Genomic DNA, 13,403 nt, shown 5'->3' on the forward strand with positions numbered 1-13,403 from the left:
AGCTGTGGGGATGTATGTACGGGTCCACAGAGTGAGGCTACCCCTGGAGGAGATGGTGATTTTGATGATGCTGATGCTGCCCATGGTGGTTATGATGATGTTGAGGATGATGCACATGCTGATGTCGTCTCTTCATATGTTGATCTCCTGTGGGAAAACAATGATTAGCCTATAGAGGTACAAATTTATTTATAAAATTTACAGTGCAATATTAAATTCCTTATATATACACATATGAACCATAACATGAGTCATTTTTTTCTGAATAGAGGATGGATCATACCACATTTTTGAGGAACTGACATCATGTTACCTCAATGCCTAGAGATGTTGGTGCCCCATTTACGGTATGCACTTTCATCTAGATACATTGTATTGATATGTACATTTAAAATAAACAATAAATTTTTTAATGTAATATGTGTATGACATGTTTTTTCAATTTTGTAGGGTGCTTTGGGTAGCACCAAGGTGGGTATTTCTTCACGAGACCCGTGGACCACTGAGGCTCAGCCTCATATACCACTAGTATGTTTTTCATCCATTAATTTGAAATGTTTATATGCTTACTAATTTATGTACAACTTTGATTCATGTTCGTTATTTTTTGCAATTGTAGGCTTCTGGATTGTTTGATGGTGCATCACATGTACACCCTTGCCCATCAGTTACTTTGCCTGCATCACATGTATGATTTTCTGCGATAATCTTGTAGTATATATAGACTTTATAATTTATGTATATATACAAGTTTGATTCATGCTTTATATATGTTATTCAGGTTGATACCACTACCACTATTGGTATGGCTATGGGATTGAGCCAGATGCAACCATCGACATTGTCATTTGCGGTGATGATTAGAAAAATAATTTCTAATTTGTTTATACTGTGTACTTGGATTTTATAGGGATTATCAAAATTGATGTACAATATATTTTTTTTGCAGGACTTGACTGCAACCACTTTTCTTGTATAGGAGGGTGGAGACACTGATACTGCATAGGAGGGTGGAGTCACCGATATTGCATAGGAGGGTGGAGACACTGATATTGCACACACACAGGATGGTGCATCTCAGGACCATGTGCAATAGGATGATTCATCTCAGCCACCTTCATGTGGAGTGAAGAGGGTTGCAGATGAGATGCACTCGAGTTCTTAGATTATATATTTTAGATCATGTCATGTTATCGTATTATGGACTTTTTATGATGGCACTTGTTATGTTATTCTGGGACTTGTTATTATGTGATTATATATAGGACTTGTTGTTATGTGATTATATATAGGACTTTTTATTATGTCATTTCGTTGCTATTATGATATCAGGTCGTGTTATGTGATTTGGCGCACTCTAGTGATTATATATGTGATGTTGTTTTGTTATTAAGTTATTTGGACTTGTTTTAATGTCATTTCTTTATTATTATTTTTTCAAGACTTGTTATTATGTCACCAGGAATCGTTATGTGATTGTATATAGGACTTTTTATTTATGACTTGTTATGTGATCTATTTATGACTTTATATTTTAACATTGTGATTGATCATATTATAGTGCAACAGTTTATAATTTAATAAAATAATTATCCCAATTTACAATAACATCCTATTCTTAAAATAATAATAAAATCAAGAACTTACAATTAATCTATGAAGAGATTACGATAAAATAAATATATCATAAAAAAATAGAATTCAATTGTAACACAATTACAATGTGCACAAAATGACATTAAGAAGAAGATAACTAATACAATGTTGTTTATGAAACCAAAATTGTATCAAATGTAGACAAATACAATGTTAAAGGGACAAAAAAAAAACAATTATCATGATTAAATATAAAAGAGTTCACACAAATAACACAAACTTACATGCATATAAATTTGATATGAAAATTATAAAAGGATTATTAATTATAAATTAATCTCATAGAGTAATCCAATAGATTGATGGAACTAAGGCTAACCAAATTATTAGGAAGGTTTGAAGAACAATATTCAATGATTTTCTAAGTTTTGTAAATTTCCTAGCCCTTGATGTTTGAGTGATACAAAATTAGATGTCATAGACATTTGATTGGAAGTAGACATAGATTCTTTCTTGTCAATTTCTTTTTGATATGCATAATTCTTTTGACATTTTGAAGGGTTGGAATAAGTAAAGGAAGCCCTGCTATATGGAATAATTACAATGAAAGATGGTAGGTGAACATTGTGACCTCCGTTTCCATAATATAATTCATTTATATAGCTATAACAAATCCATTGGGAAATGAGTGTAACAACCTCGAATGCAAAATGTGTAATAGAGTAAGAGCTACAAACATAGTATCCACTTTCCTCTTAAGTTGACCACACTACTTTACTAGTGTATTGAAGGTTTATAAGTGCAGATAGTAGTGGTATGAAAAGCATGGATAGAATGGAGGATGGCTAAAGAGAGTGAGAGATAGGAGGCAATAGAATGGTAGTAAAATAAAAAATCACACTATAAATATAGATTTTTTATACAATGATAAATATAGAGTTGTCATATTTTAGACATAATTCTGTCTTTGAACTTACAATTAATCTATGAAGAGATTACGATAAAATAAATATATCATAAAAAATTAGAATTCAATTGTAACACAATTATAATGTGCACAAAATAACATTAAGAAGAAGATAACTAATACAATATTGTTTATGAAACCAAAATTGTATCAAATGTAGACAAATACAATGTTAAAGGGACAAAGAAAAACAATTATCATGATTAAATATAAAAGAGTTCACACAAGTAACACAAACTTACATGCATATAAATTTGATTCATCCTAATGTACCATCTGCATCCTCTCTCTTCTGTAATGCATCTATGAATGCCTCATTCTCTTCTGCTGAAAGTGTCCACAATGATAGTTCTGATACTTAATGTAAGTATAGATCCAATAGCCATCAAGATAAGAGGTGGGGGGGGTGAATCATACAAACTTAATCTTCCATAAAAACATCAGATTCAACCTCGGTAACATATACTTCAGTAATATAACCAAAACTGCTAAACATACAAACTCAAAAGCATATAAACATCATAAACCTCATAACACCAGATTTAACATGGAAACCCAAATAGGGAAAAACCACTGTGGGATTTCGGACCCACTAAGAAATATACTCTTCTAGAGTATGCTCGGTTAAAAGAAAATCCTGTTAAAGATTACAAACACATTGCTAGATGTGACCCGGTTAAGGGATTTCCCTCAGATCTATTAGGATCTTCACCTTATTAGAAGTGACCTTGTTAAAGGATTTGAAACACTCAATCAGAATGTCACCTTGCTAGAGAGTTTTAGAAATAAGACTGTTAAGTCCACTCGGTTAAGATATTTTCTATCACTTTCATAAAATAACAGTAATAAAAATCTATCTGCAACTTCACATCTAAAATGCTAAAGCAGATTCTTATTTGCTCAATTCAATCTAGACATAGAACTAATCTTGTCCATCTATTGGGCTTCTATACTTTGTTATTCAAATAGGTCTTCAAGCTTCTATGCTCGGTAATCACTATGTAGCATCCCTATGCATACATTTGCCCACATACATTGTTTATCAATAGTTCCCTATTTATAAACAATTAGCTAACCACTTAATCTCCTTGATCACATTTCCCATGATCAATCATAGCCATCAGATCTTCAATCTTGTCCAGGTTCAATGTATCCTTTGATCTGAAAACGTTTTACCCTGCCTTGGAACTTGCATACATTTCTTGGAACTTGTGCTAAGGTATTGCGGTTCAATCTGAGCTATAGATCTTCATGTCGATTTTCCTTTGCCATAGATTCATTAACAAACTTCATGCACGGCATACCAATCATTTAATCAGTTCCAGTTCATTAGCTTCCTTCATTAAATAACACATGTAACCATTTAATGTATTCTGTTATAGCTCGGTTACAACTCGGTAACAACTCGGTAGACATTTCGCCTTCATTAACCGATAGCGATAACCTTAGGGTTTACCGACTAGGTTCCTTAGGGATTACCAACTAGGTTCTTTGCTTGATAACATAGTATAGCATTAACCTTACAATTTACAACATATGTATGATGTTAAAACAATCTAAACATCATGATCTCATCATTGTCTGACTCGGTAATAGTTGCCCATTGAATACCTTATTCATCCCCTTATTCATCATATTCTTTCTGTGTCTTTTACCGACATCTTTACACTCTTCAAATCATACTTCTCAAGATATGGCAACATCATATTGAATTAGAAAATCAATTTCTTGACATCAATGACAAAATAATAATATCAAGACAGTAAACATCCTTAATCAGTTATATCCATAATCATCAACAACCTTCTCAATATCCTTATTGAAATGCCAACAATCTTCCATTGTCTGTTATAATGCCAAATGCTAACAATCTCCCCCTTTGGCATTGATGGAAAAACCAATTGATTTGACCTTAAAAAGATTCGGATTGCTGTGATTCTGAAATGCTGAAATGCTCTCCCACATACATTAGACTTCTCCTATTTTCTTCAGTCTTTTCAATCAGTCTTCTCTCCCTTATATTAGTCTTCTCCCCCTTTAACAACAATGCCAAAAAGTAAAGAACTAAAACATAATTTCTTCCTATATGAAGTGATTTCCTGCTATTGTGTATCAACTGAATCTCAGTCAGAGAATTTTGTCTTCAATTCCTGTTCTTTGTATTGTTTCCTGTATTAATTCCTGTACACCTTTAGAAAACATCCTAAAGTGTGTAAATCAACATCAACTCTAAAAAGATATTCGATAGAGTCATTGAATTGATGCTTTGACTGAACTCGGTCAGTGAGTAGAAGATAGGGGTAGGACCCCTAACTTACTTCTGAGATATTCAAAAGTGTCCCTTGGTAGTGGCTTGGTGAAGATATCTGTTATTTGTTCCTTTGTGCTAACATACTCCAACACCACTTTCTTCTCTTGAGCTTCTTCTCTAAGATAATGATATTTGATAGAGATGTGCTTTGTCTTTGAGTGCATAACATGATTCTTTGAAATGTTAATGGCACTAGTATTGTCATAGAATATAGTTACTGGCTCGGTAACTTTCTCATTTATTCCTTCCAACAGTTGTTTGATCCATGCAATGTTGGTACAATTCAATACTACAGCAACATATTCAACTTCTGCTGTTGACTGTGAAACACATCCTTGTTTCTTGCTAAGCCAACTCACTAGTCTTTCTCCTAAAAAGAAAGCTCCTCCACTTGTGCTTTTTCTGTCATCAATGTTGCCTGCCCAATTAGCATCAGTATAAAATTTTAAATCAAAATCATTTCCTTTCTGATATACTAAGTCATAATCCTTTGTGCCTTTCAAGTATCTAAAAATTCTTTTGATTGCTGTCATGTGTGTTTCCTTAGGATCTGCAGAGAATCTTGCAACTATACCTACTGCATGTGCTATTTCTGGTTTGCTATGAACAACATATTGTAGCTTTACAATCATAGATCGGTAAAGTTTCTCATCAACAGATATAGATTCATCATTCTTTGATAATTTATAGTTGGTAGTCATAGGAGTACTTACTGGTTTTGAATCCTCCATTCCAAATTTCTTCAAGATTTCCTTTATGTACTTGGATTGAGTAATGAAAATCTCATTTTTCATCTGCAGTATCTTTAAACCTATAAAATACTTTATCTCGCCGATTAATGACATCTCAAATTCTTTGCTCATTTCATTTTCAAAGTTCTTGCATAGAGAGTCATTTCCACAAAATATAATATCATCAACAAATATGGCTGAGATCAGTATTCCATTGTCATCATTCTTCATGTATATATTGCTATTCTCACTTGTCCTTATAAAACCAATCGTAATCAAATAAGAGTGAAATCTTTCATACAATGCTCTAGGTGCTTGTTTCAGACCATATAATGCTTTGTTCAATTTACATACCTGATCTTTATTATTGTCTTCAACAAATCCTTCAGGTTGTTCAATAAAAACTTCTTCTTCTAATATTACATTCAGAAATGCAAATTTGACATCCATTTGATATACCTTGAAGTTTTTGAAAGCAACATATGCCAACAATGTTCTTACTCCTTCAAGTGTAGCCACAGGTGCAAAAGTTTCACCATAATCAATTCCTTCTTCTTGAGCATAACCTTTGCAAACTAGTCTTGCTTTATTTCGAATGACCTCTCCTTTTTCATTTAGCTTGTTTCTAAAAATCCACTTTGTACCGATTACATTTTTGTCCTTCGGTCTTGGGATTAGCATCCATGTGTCATTCTTCTTGATTTGATCAATCTCTTCTGTCATAGCATTTATCCAATCTTCACTGTTAAATGCCTCTTTCACTATTCTCGGTTCAAATTCAGATATCAAACATGTGTTCTATCTCAGTTTGTTCCTTGTCATCACTGGATCATCCTTATCTCCTATAATCTGACTTGGTGCATGATGTCTTCTGACATACTTGGCTAATATAGGCTTGGTAGGCTCTGTATGATCTTCTTCATAACTCGGTAACTAGATATTTTCTTCATTTTCTTCAACAGTTCTTTGGGTAGGACTTGTCGGTTGAACATAGACAAATTCATCATAATATTCTGGTTCTTTGGAATTTCCTTCATCATTTCTTTCTACAAATTCATCAATTTTCACATTTGTACTTTCTACTATTTTGTTAGATGATTTGATCAGACATTTAAATGCTTTGCTTCTAGAAGAATAACCTAGAAATGTTCCTTCTTCTCTTTTCTGATCAATCTTGCCATTTCTATCATCTTTGTGTACATAGCATCTACTTCCAAAGATTTTAAAATAACTTACATTAGGTTTCTTGTCATACCAGATTTTATATGGTGTCTTCAAAGTACCTTTCTTCAGTTGTACTCAGTTCAGGGTGTAAACTACTGTGCTTATTGCTTCTTTCCAAAATGTTTGTGGCACTTTCTTTTCAATCATCAGGGTTCTAGCACAATCCACAATAGATCTGTTTCTTCTCTCAACTATTCCATTTTATTGTGGAGTTCTTAGTGCAGAGACTTGTCTTTTAATACCATGATCATTGCAGAATAAGTTGAACTCATCAGATGTGAACTCTCCTCCTCTATATGATCTAAGACATTTTAGTTGTCTTCCTATTTCATTTTCAACTTTTGCCTTGTACCATTTAAACATTTGAAAAGCTTCTGATTTTTCTTTTAAAAACATTACTGACATCATCCTTGAATAGTCATCCACAAATAATATGAAATATTTATCACCATAATAACTTTGAACTTTCATAGGACCACAAAGATCAGTGTGCACTAGATCTAAAATTCCCTTAGAAGTGTAAGACTTACTTGTAAAGCTTGATCTTGTCATCTTACCCATCTGGCATCCTCGACACATAGCATTCTCAGGTTTTTCAAGACTCGGTAGACCTCTTACTCGGTGCTTCTTACTTATTTTGATCAGATTATCAAAATTTACATGACAAAACCTTTTATGCCATAACCAGGTATCATCTATCCTTGCATGTAGACACTTGTTCTGAGTTGAGTCAAGGTGAAATGTGTTACCTTTTGTTTGTGTCCCGGTAGCAACTAACATTCCATTCTTGTCATGAACTTTGACAACTCCTTTCTGAAATTCTATTCGGTAACTTGTATTATTTAGCTGTGGTACACTCAACAAATTGTATTTCAAACCTTCAACCCAATAAACATCATTGCATCTTGCATTATCAAGAAGTATTATAGATCCTTTACCTTTCACCGGACATGGTGCATCATTACCAAATCTTACATAGCCTCCATCATAATCTTCTAACATAACAAACTTGTTTATCACCTGTCATATGATGTGAGCATCCACTATCTATGATCCAAGAATCATTAGTGTTTATGTGAGATATTAGGGATTTTTCTTCATACCTTTCTTCATCTGATCCATCTTTGATAGCCACATAAACTACTTCCTCTGTATTAGTTTCATCTAATTTGTCATCATTGGATTCCTCATCAGCTATTAAGCATGTCTTTCTATCTGTTCTTCTGAAGTCTCGGTGTCCTCTGTAATGATTGTCTTTCTGTCTGTCATCTCGATAATCTCTCTTTTCAGTAGAATCTTTGTCAGGATAGTTAGAAGCCATATGTCCTATTTCATCACAATTGAAACATTTCAAAGGTAGTTTTCCTTTATACTTACCTTTGCCTCTCGGTAACCTTTTGGCTAATAGTGCTTCAAACTCTTCCTGCTTTCTGATATCCTCATACAGTTTGTGTACTTCTTCCATGTTCTTATGAAATATTTCACTTGCTCCACTGTGATCTCCTTCAGAGTAATTATACTTTCTTTCATTGTAATCATTAGATTCATCAAGATGAAAAGAACTAAATGCAGATTCAACTTTATTTACTGAAGATCCACTGTTATCAAAGTTACTTAACTCAAATGCATGTAGCTTACCAATAGTAGCATCTAAAGAAACTGGCATATTAGGTACAAACCTCAATTCATTGATTGCAGAGACCCGGATTGCATAAGCCGGTAGAAGGGTTCTTAACAACTTACTTGTTATATCCTTTTCTTCAATAGTTCCACTTGCTCCTTTGATTTGATTGACAATCTCCTTTAGTCTTGTACTCACTGAGTTATGTTCTTACCTTCATTCATCCTCATAGATTCAAGTTTTCCTCTTAGACTATCTACTTTTTCTCTTTGAACATGTTCATCTCCTCCATATACTGATATGAGCTTATTCCACATAGCCTTTGCATCATTGCAGCCTTCTAGATCATTAAACTCTGAATTAGTCAATGCAGATGTTATTTCAATCATTGCTTGGATATGTTCTTGCTTTGCTTTTATCTCTTCCATAGTCAATGGATAGGTGCTCAGTGTGATGAAATCAATCTCCAGATAATATACAACATATTCTCCAACTCCTTATAGGTGCAGCTTCATCCTTTTCTATCATGTAGAGAAAATTGACTTATTCACCTTCGGTGCATCCCTCTTATACATCTTCAGATCTTTTCCTCAAGTACCTTTAAACTTTTCTTCTGGAGTCCAAAGCTCTGATACCAGTTGATAGATCTGATACTTAATGTAAGTACAGTTCCAATAGCCAATAAGATGAGAGGGGGGGGGGGTGAATCATACAAACTTAATCTTCCATAAAAACATCAGATTCAACCTCGGTAACATATACTTCAGTAATATAACCAAAACTGCTAAACATACAAACTCAAAAGCATATAAACATCATCAACCTCATAACACCAGATTTAACGTGGAAACCCAAATAGGGAAAAGCCACTGTGGGATTTCAGACCCACTAAGAAATATACTCTTCTAGAGTATGCTCAGTTAAAAGCAAATCCTCTTAAAGATTACAAACACATTGCTAGATGTGACCTGGTTAAGGGATTTCCCTCAGATCTGTTAGGATCTTCACCTTGTTAGAAGTGACCTTGTTAAAGGATTTCAAACACTCAATCAGAATGTCACCTTGCTAGAGGGTTTTACAAATAAGACTGTTAAGTCCACTCAGTTAAGAGATTTTCTGTCACTTTCACAAAATAACAATAATAAAAATCTATCTGCAACTTCACATCTAAAATTATAAAGAAGATTCTTATTTGCTCAATTCAATCTAGACATAGAACTAATCTTGTCCATCTGCTGGGCTTCTATACTCTGTTATTCAAACAGGTCTTCAAGCTTCTATGTTCGGTAATCACTATGTAGCATCCCTGTGCATACATTTGCTCGCATACATTGTTTATCAATAGTTCCCTATTTATAAACAATTAGCTAACTGCTTAATCTCCTTGATCACATTTCCCATGATCAATCATAGCCATCAGATCTTCAATCTTGTCCAGGTTCAATGTATCCTTCGATCTGAAAATGTTTTACCCTACCTTGGAACTTGCATACATTTCTTGGAACTTGTGCTAGGGTATTGTGGTTCAATCTGAGCTGTAGATCTTCATGCCGATTTTCCTTTGCCATAGATTCATTAACAAACTTCATGCACGACATACCAATCATTTAATCAGTTCCAACTCATCAGCTTCCTTCATTAAATAACGCGTGTAACCATTTAATGTATTCTATTATAGCTTGGTTACAACTCGGTAACAACTTGGTAAATACTAAACTTCACTCAATAGACATTCCACCTTCATTAACCGATAGCGATAACCTTAGGGTTAACCGACTAGGTTCCTTAGGGTTTATCGACTAGGTTCTTAGCTTGATAACATAGTATAGTATTAACCTTACAATTTACAACATATGTATGATGTTAAAACAATCTAAACATCATGATCTCATCATTTTCTGACTCAGTAATAGTTGCCCATTGAATACCTTATTCATCCCCTTATTCATCATATTCTTTCTGTGTCTTTTACCGACATCTTTATACTCTTCAAATCATACTTCTCAAGATATGGCAACATCATACTGAATTAGAAAATCAATTTCTTGACATCAATGACAAAATAATAATATCAAGATAGTAAACATCCTTAATTAGTTATATCCATAATCATCAACAACCTTCTCAATATCCTTATTGAAATGCCAACAATCTTCCATTGTCTGTTATAATGCCAAATTCTAACACACAATACCTTATTAGTAGGTCTACCTTTGTATCTTTCTAATTTGATGTTTGTTGCCACCACAAAATGAGAATAGTGTATAATTTTCTTTTCTGATTGGTAGTCTTCATAACCTAGTAAGTCATTCCTTCTTGTTAAGTATTTGCGTAGCCATGTGCCAACTACCACAATAGACCCAACTTGATACTGAAAACCATCATCATCTACTTGATCACATATCAACTTTTTCTTAGGTTCTACACATCTAGCTAGCCAATACTCAACCTGTTCATCATTATCCTCAGGTGCAAAAATAACATACACATGTCCTAGAAAAAAAATTTAAGTACATGAAGAAATAAAACTTGTTAGAATTTATAATTCAAATTTGTAATCATAAATTATATGACAATACATAAAAATATATAATTTAAAGTTATAAACAAGAAATTGAATTGAATTACCAGGTTGTATGAGGTCTAAAACACGATCATAATCTTTTGATGCAAATGCATGATCTAGGTCTTCATTTCTTCTAACATCTTCATATTGTGTCTCACTAGGTGTTAAGGATTTGTGTTGCCATTCTTCGACCCATTCCGTATTCTCACATTCTTCCCATTCACCTACAACACAAAATTGACAAAAACATGCAAGCTCTCTAGTCTATATAGTCCAAGTGTTATAATTAGAACTCTTAAATGAATGCCATCTAGCTGACCCATTGATTGTATCACAATCATATCTTGGAAGGATATTCTCCTCTTTAACTTGCCAGAAGAAATGTCTAATTGTAGAGTTTTGACTTGATCCTGTGGATAAATTTGCACTACACCAATCCACAATTGCACTTGCATTTTTAAATTTAGTCTTTTCCTCGAATTTGAGTTGCTCTGTACAAAGGGCTCTCTTAGCACATGCACCGGCACCGTCATGTTCTCCTTTCCCACGTCCAGCCTGAAAAAAACTCCACACATGTTCGATATTAGTTTTCTTATCAATGCTACTCAACCAATAAAACAATCTATCATTCTTGAATTGCCCTGTGCAATTTTCAGACCATATTAGATGTTGTGTTATCTGAATTTCTCTCTCCCTCAAATTCTGAAAAAGGTCTTGAAGCAATACTGGACAAACTCGGATGAGTGTAATTTATTATCACTCATATAGAAATGGTACTCTCTCAAAATTTTGTGATCCTCTTCTGTACTATTTGGTGCATGCCTATAGACAATATGGACAAAAATTGATACTTGCACTGAATTGTAGTATTGTGATTGGACCTCATCTTTTATTTCACAACCCTCCTTTATCACTTTTGGATTTAAAAATATAACTCTATTATATTTTTGGATAAGCTATTTAAATGATTGAATGAATATTATAAAAGGATAAATAATAATACACACACACACACACACGGAAAATATACCTTATTTTTATTTATTTATTTTCCACATCCAATTATGGCACATGTTGTAGGAAGAATAAGAAGCTTCTAGAGGATTCTTCGCCACTTTGCATGTAACTCCTCCACTAAGTCTAATCAATTTGCATGAAGTCCAAAATTGGGAAAGAATCTCTTTTTTAATTAAATTTTCTAGATAATGGAATAGAGGGAATTTTCTTATAAATGATATGCAAGTTTTCAAAAATGGGAGTTGGTTATTCCTTGAAGAAATTCTTCCCTCAAGTATTTGTTTTGGTAGTCACATTTCATTTTGGAGAATAGCTAAGGTTGATTTGGAGGTTTTTTTTTTCAAGCTTGAAGGATCAAGGAAGGCTAATTGAAGGATTCATAGGGGATTCTACACCAATTTCAAGTATCCAGGTTCTTTTAATTCAATTTTATTTTATTTTGAATCATGCATCTTATTCTTGCTACGAATTAGATTTAATCAATTTTGTTTCAATTCCTTGATGAGAATTAGATCAATTTGTTTCAATTCCTTACTGAGTATTAGATTAGTAAAAGAAAAAAAAAGAAAAGAAAGAATTTATTTCAATTCCTTGTTGAGAATTAGATTAGATCAATCTTTATTCCTCCCTCTGATTCATTTCTCTAGTCCTTTGAATGAAAATCTGAATCTCATTCTTTAATCTCTCCATGATTATTTAAATCCCTTTGTGATTATTTTTAAAATCTCTCTGTGATTATTTTAAATCTCTCTGTGATTTTTAGTTAAATAAATTCCTCTATGATTATTAGTTAAATAGATCTCTCTGTGAGTAATAGTTGAATCAAAATCTCTCTGTGAATAAATAAATAATTTTTTCTCTATGAATAAATCTCTCTATGCGAAGAAATAAATCTTTTTCTGAGAATGAATAGATAAATCTCTTTGTGTGTGAAGAAATAAATCCCCCTCTCTAGATACTAGTTGAGAAATAAACTCTCAATCCCCCTATGTGAGCTTTGTATAAACATCTGCCTATTTCTTGATAATATGTGCATCGCTGGAGCAAATTATTTCTTTGTTTATGTTATTTCTCTGTTATATTTTCCCTGGGATTAGAATGTTATTCTCACCCTTACATTAATGATTTCTTTTTATATATATACACATACCTGTTATATGCTCTTCTTATGTAATTTAATAATCTGGAAATGTATCCTCATATATATATATAAAAATATACATATATATATATATATATATATAATTTATTTCAAATGTTAAAATTTATTAAAAGGCGAATATAAATTAGTACTGGCATGACATTCGAAAATTATGCAGGGACGACGGTTATTGTAACCGCCGGGGGGGCGGGTAGTGGTACCCTCCACT

This window comes from Cryptomeria japonica, chromosome 3, assembly GCF_030272615.1.
Source record: "Cryptomeria japonica chromosome 3, Sugi_1.0, whole genome shotgun sequence".
NCBI classification, from domain to species: domain Eukaryota; kingdom Viridiplantae; phylum Streptophyta; class Pinopsida; order Cupressales; family Cupressaceae; genus Cryptomeria; species Cryptomeria japonica.